General features: G+C 35.3%; 1 non-coding gene across 1 annotated transcript; it reads left to right on the forward strand.

Moving 5' to 3' along the window:
* LOC148573554 (small nucleolar RNA R71) lies at window positions 1-108 on the forward strand. Its single transcript, XR_015906721.1, has one exon. It is a non-coding gene; the product is annotated as a small nucleolar RNA R71 (small nucleolar RNA).
* Window positions 109-11,855: the final 11,747 nt, after the last annotated feature.

Below are 11,855 nucleotides of genomic sequence, written 5' to 3' on the forward strand. Positions count from 1 at the left end.
AAGCATGTCAGAAGGACACTTTTTGGTCAATTGCTTGTATCTCTCCCAAGCTTCATAGAGGGATTCACCTTCCTTCTGTGTGAAGGTCTGAACATCCACTCTAAGTTTGCTCAGCTTTTGAGGAGGAAAGAACTTGGCTAAGAAAGCCGTGACCAGCTTATCCCAAGAGTTCAGGCTATCTCTGGGTTGAGAGTCCAACCACACTCTAGCTCTGTCACTTACAGCAAAAGGGAAAAGCATGAGCCTGTAGACTTCAGGATCTACTCCATTAGTCTTAACAGTATCACATATTTGCAAGAATTCAGTTAAGAACTGAAAAGGATCTTCAAATGGAAGTCCATGAAACTTGCAGTTCTGCTGCATCAGAGAAACTAATTGAGGTTTCAGCTCAAAGTTGTTTGCTCCAATGGCAGGAATGGAGATGCTTCTTCCATGTAAATTGGAATTTGGTGCAGTAAAGTCACCAAGCATTCTCCTTGCATTATTGTTGTTGGGTTCGGCTGCCATCTCCTTTACTTGTTCGAAATTTTCAATAAGGTTGTCTCTGGATTGTTGTAATTTAGATTCTCTTAGTTTCCTCTTCAGAGTCCTTTCAGGTTTTGGATCAGTTTCAACAAGAATGCCTTTTTCCTTGTTCCTGCTCATAAGAAAGAGAAGAGAACAAGAAAAGAAGAGGAATCCTCTATGTCACAGTAAAGTGGTTCCTTATTGTTAGTAGAAGAAGAAAAGGAATAGGGGTGAAGAAGAATGAAAAATCCAAACACAAAGGTAAGGATAGGAGCAGTGATGTGAGATGAAGAGAAGTGTTAGTAGATGAATAAATAATTAGAAGGAGATGAGGGAGAAGGATTTTCGAAAATTATTTTTGAAAAAGGGTTAGTGATTTTCGAAAATAGTTTTTGAAAAAGGTTAGTAATTTTCGAAAATTAAAATCAAAAATTAAAATAATTAGTTAATTAAAAAGAATTTTTGAAAAAGAGGGAAGATATTTTCGAAAATTAGAGAGAGAGAGTTAGTTAGGTAGTTTTGAAAAAGATAAGAAACAAACAAAAAGTTAGTTAGTTAGTTGAAACAAATTTGAAAATCAATTTTGAAAAGATAAGAAGATGAGAAGTTAGAAAAGATATTTTAAAATCAAATTTTGAAAAAGATAAGATAAGAAGATATTTTTGAAAAGATATGATTGAAATTAGTTTTGAAAAAGATTTGATTTTTAAAATCACAATTAATGACTTGATTCACAAGAAATCACAAGATATGATTCTAGAACTTAAAGTTTGAATCTTTCTTAACAAGTAAGTAACAAACTTGAAATTTTTGAATCAAAATAATAATTGATGGTGTTATTTTCGAAAATTATGTGATAAAGATAAGAAAAAGATTTTTTGAAAAATATTTTTAAAATTTTCAAAAATAAATAAGAAAAGTGAAAAAGATTTGATTTTTTTTTGAAAAATATTTTGAAAAAGATAAGATTTTTAAATTGAAAATTTGATTTGACTCATAAAAACAACTAGATTTTAAAAATTTTTGAAAAAGTCAAATCTAATTTTCGAAATTTTAAGAGAGAAAAAGGGGAAGATATTTTTTTTTATTTTTGAATTTTTAATGATGAGAGAGAAAAAAACATGAAAAATGATGCAATGCATGAAAATTTTGGATCAAAACAATGAATGCATGCAAAAATGCTATGAATGTCAAGATGAACACCAAGAACACTTTGAAGATCATGATGAACATCAAAAACATATTTTTGAAAATTTTTTAATGCAAAGAAAACATGCAAGACACCAAACTTAGAAATCTTTAATGCTTAGGCACTAAGAATTCAAGAATGCATATGAAAAACATCATACAACACAAAACAATATAACATGAAGATCAATCAAGAAGGTTTTATCAAGAACAACTTGAAGATCATGATGAATGCAATGCATGAATGCAATTTTCGAAAAATGCAAGATGAGTATGCAATTAACACCAAACTTGAAGTTGACTCAAGACTCAAACAAGAAACACAAAAAATATTTTTGATTTTTATGATTTTATGATTTTTTTTTGTATTTTTATTTTATATTTTTTTTGAAAATCATTTGAAAAAGAAAAACAAGGATTCCAAAAATTTTAATATGAATTCCAGGAATCTTACAATCTTAATCTAAAGCTCCAATTTGAGGGTTAGACATGGCTTAATAGCCAGTCAAGCTTTAGCATGAATATGGGAGTAATTCATTTAATTTTAAGCCAAAACCTCTGTCCAAAAGAATTTAGACATGGTTTTATAGCCAGCATGCTTCATGAAACTCTAGAATTCATTCTTAAAAATTCTGAAGAAAAATATATTTTTGAAAACATTTTTATTTTAAATTTTTTTTTTCGAAAACAAAGGAGAAATTTTTGAAAGATTTTTGGAAAAATTTTTGAAAACTTTTTGAAAAGAAAACGAAAAGAAAGTTACCCAATCTGAGCAACAAGATGAACCGTCAGTTGTCCAAACTCGAACAATCCCCGGCAACGGCGCCAAAAACTTGGTGCACGAAATTGTGATCATCAATGGCGCCATCAACATGGTACGCTCAATTGTAATCTCAACTTTTTATCACAACTTCGCACAACTAACCAGCAAGTGCACTGGGTCGTCCAAGTAATAAACCTTACGTGAGTAAGGGTCGATCCCACGGAGATTGTTGGTATGAAGCAAGCTATGGTCACTTTGTAAATCTCAGTCAGGCGGATATCAAAAGGTTATGGAGTTTTAGAAATTAAATAAGAAGTAAACATAAAATAAGGATAGAAATACTTATGTAATTCATTGGTTAGAATTTCAGATAAGCGTATAGAGATGCATTCGTTCCTCTGAACCTCTGCTTTCCTGCTATCTTCATCCAATCAATCATACTCCTTTCCATGGCTGGCTTTATGTAAGGACATCACCGTTGTCAATGGCTACTTTTGATCCTCTCTGGAAAATGGTCCGATGTGCTGTCACTGCATGGCTAATCGTCTGGAGGCGTCACCCTTGTCAATGGCTGCATCCCATCCTCTTGTGAAAATGGTCCAAATGCTCTGTCACAGCACGGCTAATCATCTGAGGTTCTCGATCATGCTGGAATAGGATTCACCCTCCTTTTGCGTCTGTCACTACGCCCAGCAATCGCGAGTTTGAAGTTCGTCACAGTCATTCAATCCCAGAGTCCTACTCGGAACACCACAGACAAGGTTTAGACTTTCCGAACTCTCATGAATGCCGCCATCAATCTAGCTTATACCACGAAGATTCTGATTAAGAGATCCAAGAGATACTCATTCAATCTAAGGTAGAACGGAAGTGGTTGTCAGGCACGCGTTCATAGGGAATGATGATGATTGTCACGTTCATCACATTCAGGTTGAAGTGCGAATGAATATCTTAGAAGCGGAGTAACTTGAATTGAATAGAAAAACAGTAGTACTTTGCATTAATTCTTGAGGAACAGCAGAGCTCCACACCTTAATCTATGGAGTGTAGAAACTCTACCGTTGAAAATACATAGGTGAAAGGTCCAGGCATGGCCGAATGGCCAGCCCCTCTGATCTAAGAACCAGGCGTCCAAAGATGTCTAATACAATAGTAAAAAGTCCTATTTATAATAAACTAGCTACTAGGGTTTACAGAAGTAAGTAATTGATGCATAAATCCACTTCCCTCTGAGCTTGAATTTTACACGTGCAGAGGCTCTTTCTGGAGTTGAACGCCAGGTTGTAACGTATTTCTGGCGTTCAACTCTGGTTTGTGACTTGTTTCTGGGGTTTAACTCCAGACAGCAGCATAGAACTGGCGTTCAACGCCCTTTTACGTCGTCTAAACTCGTTCAAAGTATGGACTATTATACATTGCTGGAAAGCCCTGGATGTCTACTTTCCAACGCAATTGGAAGCGCGCTATTTTGAGTTCTGTAGCTCCAGAAAATCCACTTTGAGTGTAGGGAGGTCAGAATCCAACAGCATCAGCAGTCCTTCTTCAACCTCTGAATCTGATTTTTGCTCAAGTCCCTCAATTTCAGCCAGAAAATACCTGAAATCACAGAAAAACACACAAACTCATAGTAATGTCCAGAAATGTGAATTTAACATAAAAACTAATAAAAACATCCCTAAAAGTAACTAGATTCTACTAAAAACATACTAAAAACAATGCCAAAAAGCATATAAATTATCCGCTCATCACTTGTACCATAGGCACCATGACCTTTGAGAAGGCTCTGTGTGACCTAGGGTCAAGTATAAACCTCATGACTCTCTCTGTAATGTAGAAGCTAGGGATCATTGAGGTACAAGCTGCAAGAATCTCACTGGAGATGGCAGACAATTCAAAGAAACAGGCTTATGGACTTGTAGAGGAAGTCTTGGTAAAGGTTGAAGACCACTACATCTCTGCTGATTTCATAATCCTATAGACTGGGAAGTGTGTGGATGAATCCATCATCCTTGGCAGACCTTTCCTAGCCACAATAAAAGCTGTAATTGATGTTGACAGAGGAGAATTGATCATTCAAGTGAATGAAGATTCCCTTGTGTTTAAAGCTCAAGGATATTCCTCTGCCACCATAGAGAGGAAGCATGAAGAGTTTCTCTCAAAACAGAGACAAACAGAGCCCCCAACGTCAAACTATAAGTTTGGTGTTAGGAGGCCACAACCAAACTTTAAGTTTGGTGTTGAACCCCCACATTCAAACTCTAAAGTTTGGTGTTGGGAGATTCCAACATTGTCTAAACATCTGTGAGGCTCCATGAGAGCCCACTGTCAAGCTATAGACATTAAAGAAGCGCTTGTTGGGAGGCAATCCAATCTTTAATTATCTAGTTAAATTTCTATTTTCTTTTGTTATTTTATGTTTTCTGTAGGTTGATGATCATGTGAAGTCACAAAAACAATTGAAAAAGCAAAAATAGACTGAAAAACAGAATGAAAAATAGAACACCCTTGAGGAGAAACTTACTGGTGTTTAAACGCTAGTAAAGGTAGCAGAAGGGGCATTAAACGCCCAGTCTGGCACCATTCTGGGCGTTTAACGCCAGAAATGGGCACCAGACTGGCGTTTAACGCCAGAAATGGGCAAGAAGCAGGCGTTAAACGCCAGAAATAGGCAGCAGCCTGGCGTTTAATGCCAGGATTGGCAGAGAGGGCGTTTTGCACGCCTAATTAGTACAGGGATCAGAAATCTTTGACACCTCAGGATCTGTGGACCTCACAGGATCCCCACCAACCTCAACTCAATCTCTCTCTTCTTTCTTCTTTTGCTCAAGGACGAGAAAATCTTCTAAGTTTGGTGTGGTAAAAGCAAAGCTTTTTGTTTGTCCATAACCACTTATGGCACCAAAGGCCGGAGAAACCTCTAGAAAGAGGAAAGGGAAGGCAAAAGCTTCCACCTCCGAGTCATGGGAGATGGAGAGATTCATCTCAAAGGTGCATCAAGACCACTTCTATGAAGTTGTGGCCAAGAAGAAAGTGATCCCCGAGGTCCCTTTCAAGCTCAAAAAAGGTGAATATCCGGAGATCCGACATGAGATTCGAAGAAGAAGTTGGGAAGTTCTCACCAACCCCATTCAACAAGTCGAAATCTTAATGGTTCAAGAGTTCTATGCCAATGCATGGATCACCAAGAACCATGATCAAAGTGTGAACCCGGACCCCAAGAATTGGCTTACAATGGTCCGAGGAAAATACTTAGATTTCAGTCCGGAAAATGTAAGGTTGGCATTCAACTTGCCCATGATGCAAGGAGATGCACACCCCTACACTAGAAGGGTCAACTTTGATCAAAGGTTGGACCAACTCCTCATAGACATTTGTGAAGAGGGCGCTCAATGGAAGAGAGATTCAAGAGGAAAGCCGATTCAACTAAGAAGGCATGACCTCAAGCCCGTGGCTAGGGGATGGTTGGAGTTCATCCAACGAATCGAAATGTGAGCTGCTGCTGTTATGTGAATTTAGTTTGAGCAATGATGATGATGAATTTAGATTGTGCACTCAAGTTATTTGTTGCTTATTTCACATGGATGAATATGTAAATTTTATTTAATTGTTATTGTATTCATATGGATATTGATTTGATTGAGTGAATTTGGGAAATACGCTAATTGCTACTGAAATACTGCCAGCATTTGTTTAAATCTGTTTCACTATTAGTTTTTTATTTAAGTTAAATCTCCTCATCTTTCTATGGATTTCAATTACATTGAAATTGAGAATTGAGACTTGTGAGTGTTCTGATTAGGCATGACTAGTAAACATATTATGCAAAACTGCTGTGTTAAGGAAAAGGGAAAAAAACTCCATCAATAGAGACAATAGAGGCCTGCTTTCATTTCAGCTAGAAGCTTAGAGTATTAGTGTTTACACAACTAATTGTGATGTAATTTAACACATGCATTATGCTTTTATTTTCAGTTTTTTTCGCTATGTCACCCTGATCATCATATCGGTCCTCTGATTTTCAAACCACACCATGGTTCTCTAGGCCACTTTTTTCTCTTGTTCGTATGTATTTATTTACATATTTCTTTCTTCTTTTTGCATAATTAACTATCCTTATTTTGTGTTATTCAATGCATGGCGAACCCTTCTTGGGAGTTATCAGAGTATGCTACAATATTGCACTAAATAGGTATTACTCATTTCTATGATATTACACTAAATAGGTATTACTCATTTCTATGTTGTCTTTGATGCTTATAGTTAATTACTTATTAATCTATAGTATTCATATTCATTCTTTGCCTTTGTAGCAAGAGTCCTATAAACCAAGCAACATCAAAGGCTATGCTAACACAGATCAACATCATCTTTAGGAGAATGGAAACCAATCGGGTGGGGGCTTATTTTTATTCTTTATTATTAACTATATGAGCTTATCAAGGACTAAAAATATGAATTTTTCCTGTTATGAATTTTTTAATTTGTTATTTTGTTAATTGTTACTTTCTGTTTGTGACTATACATAATCTTCTTGTCTATCACTTGTTTGGCAAAATATTTCAGCTCAGGCAGATGGTGAAGAGAAGAAATTATAAGTACTCATTCTAGCCCAGTTCCATCTAGTCATGGAACTAATGGAAGAGTTGTATTAGTTTATGTTTATTACTTTATATATACAATCATATGCAGAAAGGTATTCCTAACTATTAATTTATCATGCAACTGGCTTTGGAGTGATTTATTAAGTAGTAATATAGAGCATGTTGTCATTCTAATGCTGGAAAAAATGAGTTACTAGAAGCCATGGGGTTGGAAAAGAACATGGTAAGAATTTTAGAGTTCGTATTCATTGTTGAATAATATGAGTATAGTTTTTTGTTTTTCCAGTGCATTTTTAAAGGAAAAACAAATCTTGTTTCTTAAGCTAGTGTTTTCTGGTTTGTGGTCTTTCCATGAGAAAGGAGTTGTATGAACGTGATGGAGTTTGTAATTTGTAGTTTATATTTTGGAGATTTATAATTCCTTGTTTTTCTTGTCCTATGTATCTATCTAGTTCATTAGGGTTCTTCAATGTGTCTTGTTAGTTTGTACTTTAAAGTTTATATGTTGAAAATTTATAAAACAATCTTAGTTAAATGAAAGATATTTGAACTATCTATGTGATGAGCGGATAATTTATACGCTTTTTGACATTGTTTTTAGTATGTTTTTAGTAGGATCTAGTTACTTTTAGGGATGTTTTCATTAGTTTTATCTTAAATTCATATTTCTGGACTTTACTATGAGTTTGTGTGTTTTTCTATGATTTCAGGTATTTTCTGGCTGAAATTGAGGGACTTGAGCAAAAATCAGATTCAGAGGTTGAAGAAGGACTGCTGATGCTGTTGGATTCTGACCTCCCTGCACTCAAAGTGGATTTTTTGGAGCTACAGAACTCAACATGGCGCGCTTCTAATTGCGTTGGAAAGTAGACATCCAGATCTTTCCAGCAATGTATAATAGTCCATACTTTTCCTAAGTTTAGACGACGAAACCTGGCATTCAACGCCAGCTCTCTGCCCAATTCTGGCGTCCAGCGCCAGAAACAAGCTGCAAAGTGGAGTTCAACGCCCAAACTGGCACAAAAGCTGGCATTCAACTCCAAGAAGGACCTCTACACGTGCAACATTCAAGCTCAGCCCAAGCACACACCAAGTGGGCCCCGGAAGTGGATTTATGCATCAATTACTTACTTCTGTAAACCCTAGTTGCTAGTTTATTATAAATAGGACCTTTCACTATTGTATTAGACATCTTTTGAACCATCTTTGAATCTTTTGATCATCTTTGGACGCCTGGTTCTTAGATCAGAAGGGCTGGCCATTCGGCCATGCCTGAACCTTTCACTTATGTATTTCTAACGGTAGAGTTTCTACACTCTATAGATTAAGGTGTGGAGCTCTGTTGTTCCTCAAAGATTAATGCAAAGTACTACTGTTTCCTATTCAATTCATCTTATTTCACTTCTAAGATATTCATTTGCACTTCAACCTGAATGTGATGAACGTGACAATCATCATCATTCTCTATGAACGCGTGCCTGACAACCACTTCCGTTCTACATTAGATTGAATGAGTATCTCTTAGACCTCTTAATCAGAATCTTCGTGGTGTAAGCTAGAATGATGGCGGCATTCAAGAGAATCCGGAAAGTCTAAACCTTGTCTGTGGTATTCCGAGTAGGATTCAATGATTGAATGACTGTGACGAGCTTCAAACTCGCAATTGCTGGGCGTAGTGACAGACGCAAAAGGATAGTAAATCCTATTCCAGCATGATCGAGAACCGACAGATGAATAGCCGTGCCGTGACAGGGTGCGTTGACCATTTTCACTGAGAGGATAGGATGTAACCATTGACAAAGGTGATGCCTCCAGACGATTAGTCGTGCCGTGACAGGGCATTTGGATCATTTTCCCGAGAGAAGACCGAAAGTAGCCATTGACAATGGTGATGCATTACATAAAGCCAGCCATGGAAAGGAGTAAGACTGATTGGATGAAGACAGCAGGAAAGCAGAAGTTCAGAGGAACGAAAGCATCTCTATGCGCTTATCTGAAATTCTCACCAATAATTTACATAAGTATTTCTATCCCTCTTTTATTAATTAATTTCGAAAACCCCATTACTATTTTATATCTTCCTGACTAAGATTTACAAGGTGACCATAGCTTGCTTCATACCAACAATCTCCGTGGGATTCGACCCTTACTCACGTAAGGTATTACTTGGACGACCCAGTGCACTTGCTGGTTAGTTGTGCGAAGTTGTGAACCATGGTATTGGCATCATGTTTTTGGCGCCATTACCAGGGAAAGAAAGAGCAATGAATTTTACATAATCAAAGTGTAATCACAATTTCTGCGCACCAAGTTTTTGGCGCCGTTGCCGGGCATTGTTTGAGTTTTCGGCAAGCTTTTGGTCCGGTAACATCAGTGCCAAGTTTTGATCCGGCAACAACACCAAGTTTTTGGCGCCGTTGCCGGGGATTGTTCGAGTTTGGACAACTGACGGTTCATCTTGTTGCTCAGATTGGGTAACTTTCTTTTCGTTTTCTTTTCAAAAAAGTTTTCAAAAATTTTTCAAAAATCTTTAAAAAATTTCTCCTTTGTTTTCGAAAAAAATTAAAAAAAAATATTTTCAAAAATATATTTTTCTTCAGAATTTTTAAGAATGAATTCTAGTGTTTCATGAAACATGTTGAATCCTATCTGGTTGTAAAGCCATACCCAAACTGCTTTGGGATTGGTCTTTAACTAATCACCTCAATGGAAGTAATTTACATACTAAAGCTTGGCTGGCTATTAAGCCATGCCTGACCCTTTGATTGGAGCTTTAGACTGAAGAGCATAAGATTCCTGGAATTCATATTAAAAATTTTGGAATCCTTATTTTTCTTTTTCAAATTGATTTTCGAAAAATATAAAATAAAAATACAAAAAAAATAGAAAATCATAAAAATCAAAAATATTTTTTGTGTTTCTTGTTTGAGTCTTGAGTCATGTTATAAGTTTGATGTCAATTGCATATTCATCTTGCATTTTTTGAAAATTCATGCATTCATAGTGTTCTTTATGATCTTCAAGTTGTTCTTGGTAAGTCTTCTTGTTTGATCTTTGCATTTGCATGTTTTGTGTCTTTTCTTGTTTTTCATATCCATTCTTGAATTCTTAGTGTCTAAGCATTAAAGAATTCTAAGTTTGGTGTCTTGCATGTTTTCTTTGCATTAAAAATTTTTCAAAAATTTGTTCTTGATGTTCATCATGATCTTCATAGTGTTCTTGGTGTTCATCTTGACATTCATAGCATTCTTGCATGCATTCATTATTTTGATCCATAACTTTCATGCATTGCATCATTTTTCTTGTTTATCTCTCTCATCATTAAAAATTCAAAAATAAAAAAAAATATCTTTCCCTTTTTCTCTCTCATAAATTCAAAAATTAGATTTGACTTTTTAAAAAATTTTTAAAATCTAGTTGTTTTTATGAGTCAAATCAAATTTTCAATTTAAAAAATCTTATCTTTTTCAAAATCTTTTTCAAAAATCAAATCTTTTTCATTTTTCTTAGTTATTTTCGAAAATTATAAAAATGTTTTTCAAGAATCTTTTTCTTATCTTTATCACATAATTTTCGAAAATAACATCACCAATTAATGTTTTGATTCAAAAATTTCAAGTTTGTTACTTGCTTGTTAAGAAAGATTCAAACTTTAAGTTCTAGAATCATATCTTGTGATTTCTTGTGAATCAAGTCATTAATTGTGATTTTAAAAATCAAATCTTTTTTTCAAAAAAACTAATTTTTATCATATCTTTTCAAAAATATCTTCTCATCTTATCTTTTTCAAAAATTTGATTTCAAAATATCTTTTCTAACTTCCTAACTTCTTATCTTTTCAAAATTTGTTTCAACTAACTAACTAACTTTTTGTTTGTTTCTTATCTTTTTCAAAACCACCTAACTAACTCTCTCTCTAATTTTCGAAAATATCTTCCCTCTTTTTCAAAATTTCTTTTTAATTAACTAATTATTTCAATTTTTAAAATCTTAATTTTCGAAAATTACTAACATTTTTCAAAAACTATTTTCGAAAATTACTAACTCTTTTTCAAAAATTATTTTCAAAAATTCTCCTTCTCTCTCATCTCCTTCTATTTATTTATTCATCTACTAACACTTCATCCCACCCAAATTCGAACCACCCTCTTCCATCTGTGTTCGAATTTCTTCTTCTTCTTTTCTTCTACTCACACTGGGACCTCTATACTGTGGTAAAAAGGTCCCCCATTATTATTATTTTTCTGTTCTCTCTTTTTCATATGAGCAAGAGCAAGGACAAGAACATTCTTGTTGAAGCAGATCCAGAACCTGAAAGGACTCTGAAGAGGAAACTAAGAGAAGCTAAATTACAACAATCCAGAGAGAACCTTTCAGAAATTTTCGAACAGGAAGAGGAGATGGCAGCCGAAAATAATAATAATGCAAGGAGAATGCTTGGTGACTTTACTGCACCTAATTTCAATTTACATGGAAGAAGCATCTCCATTCCTGCCATTGGAGCAAACAACTTTGAGCTGAAACCTCAATTAGTTTCTCTGATGCAGCAGAACTGCAAGTTTCATGGACTTCCATCTGAAGATCCTTTTCAGTTCTTAACTGAATTCTTGCAGATATGTGATACTGTTAAGACTAATGGAGTAGATCCTGAAGTCTACAGGCTCATGCTTTTCCCTTTTACTTTAAGAGACAAAGCTAGAGTGTGGTTGGACTCTCAACCCAAAGACAGCCTGAACTCTTGGCATAAGCTGGTCACGGCTTTCTTAGCCAAGTTCTTTCCTCCTCAAAAGATGAGC

This window comes from Arachis ipaensis, chromosome B2 (assembly GCF_059453495.1).
Source record: "Arachis ipaensis isolate K30076 ecotype BB chromosome B2, ASM5945349v1, whole genome shotgun sequence".
NCBI classification, from domain to species: Eukaryota; Viridiplantae; Streptophyta; class Magnoliopsida; order Fabales; family Fabaceae; genus Arachis; species Arachis ipaensis.